The sequence below is a fragment of the Mastomys coucha genome, chromosome X (genome assembly GCF_008632895.1).
Source record: "Mastomys coucha isolate ucsf_1 chromosome X, UCSF_Mcou_1, whole genome shotgun sequence".
NCBI lineage: Eukaryota > Metazoa > Chordata > Mammalia > Rodentia > Muridae > Mastomys > Mastomys coucha.
In genome coordinates, this window is record NC_045030.1 from 53,918,240 (window position 1) to 53,920,500 (window position 2,261).

Genomic DNA, 2,261 nt, shown 5'->3' on the forward strand with positions numbered 1-2,261 from the left:
TATATTGGATATTAGCCCTCTATCAGATATAGGATTGATAAAGATCTTTTCCCAATCTGCTGGTTGCCTTTCTGTCCTATTGACAGTGTCCTTTGCTTTACAGAATCATTGTAATTTTATGAGGTCCCATTTGTTGATTCTTGATCTTAGAGCATAAGATATTGCTGTTCTGTTCAGGAAATTTTCCCCTGTGCCCGTGTGCACAAAGGCTCTTCCCCACTTTCTTTTCTATTAGTTTCAGTGTATCTTGTTTTATGTGGAGGTCCTTGATCCACTTGGACTTGAGCTTTGTACAAGGAGATAGGAATGGACAGATTTGCATTCTTCTACATGCTAAGCACTAGTTGAGCCAGCACCATTTGTTGAAAATTGTGTCTTTTTTCCACTGGATAGTTTTAGCTCCTTTGTCAAAGATTAAGTGACCACAGGTGTGTGGGTTCATTTCTGGGTCTTCAATTCTATTTCATTGATCCACCTGTCTGTCACTGTACCAATACCATGCAATTTTTATCACAACTGTTCTGTAGTACAGCTTAGGTTAGGTATGGTGATTCCACCAGAAGATCTTTTATTATTGAGAATAGTTTTCCTGGGTTTTTTGTTTGTTCCAGATGAATTTGTAAATTGCCCTTTCCAACTCTATGGAGAATTGAATGGGAATTTTGATGGGGATTACATTGAATCTGTAGATTGCTTTCAGCAAGATGGCCATTTTTACTATATTAATCCTGCCAATCCATGAGCATGGGAGATCTTTCCATCTTCTGAGATCTTCTTTGATTTCTTTCTTCAGAGACTTGAATTTCTTGTCATACAGATCTACTTCTACTTCTAAGAGTATGCACAAAATAAATGAAAATACATGCTCACACAAATCTTTGCTCACCAGTATTCATACTATATTACTTGTCATATCCATAAATGGGGATTTCCTAAATGTCTATAAAGTAATAAACAGATAAATAAAGACATGATAATTATAAAATAAAATATTATCAATGCATAAAAGGAAATGAGTTACTGATAACATTCTACAACATGAATGGAGCATATAAAAATACAGCATGAAAACTGCACAGAGTACTCAACGTACTGTAGGATTCTGTATGAACTGTTGATTACTAGTTATGGGAGGGGGAGGGGTGAAGAGTGACTGTTAGTGTGCCTAAGATGGACTTTAAACTAATGAAATTCTCTACAGTTATGTTGATGAAAATTCTTAAAATAATAGGTTGATGCAAATAAAATGTTTAAAAACGCAAACATACCGTTCAGTGGAAGAGAATTTTAGGATTCTTTTATATTCTGGAAAATTCATGAGATGTGATGTGGCCATCTCTTCAGAAATGTTTGGGGAAGTACAATGAATAACGCAGCATCTTAAATGGACTTAGACAACCATCAAAATTTGAGAATTTTATCCTCATATGTTATTTTTTATTTATTTTATTTTATCCAAGTTCAGCTGTACACTCAGAAAATCTTTACATGTATTTAACATATGAAAATATGGTTTTATTTTTTACTCCTTATATCTTATATAAAACTGCATTGTGGTAGAAAGAATATATTACAAGGTAAATGATATATGTTTCATTTAATCTTCCACATTTATAACTTAATAATCTAAACTACAAGAAAACTGTCCATTCAAATCTATGTGTTTTTGCAGAAGTACTTTAATGGAATTATTCTTTGACATGATGTTATCAGCCTTCACTGAAGTTTATCATTAAAATGAATCCTATGGAAACACTGGCTTATTGTGTTGCATTGCCAGGTAGCATGAAAACAACTTTCTCTATTATTTTCCTGTTTTACAAAAGCCTACAGCACAATTTTCTGTCTCAATTTAATACCAAAAGATTGTTGCTTATGAAAATTTTGTTTCATAGTGCTCTCACAGGTTCTGAGACTCTTGTCCCCTTGCTTTTTTTCCTACACAGGTCTGAAATAATTTGTGCATCATTTCTTACCACTGTCCAATGATGATTATATGTGCTTTGCACATTAGCTTTACCTAGGGATTTCTGATTATCTTGTTTTATACGTGGCTTTGTAATATCACAAATAATTTAGTAACAATAATATGAAAGATGGACAGTGTACTTTAGAGAAAATAGGTAGGAAAACAGACATAAGACATTATATTAATCATCACAGGCACAAACTTACCCGGACCCCACAAAAAACCTTTCACAAATTCATACTATTGCCCTAAATAAGTGAAACTAAGAACTTGACTAGTTCTGTACCACAGT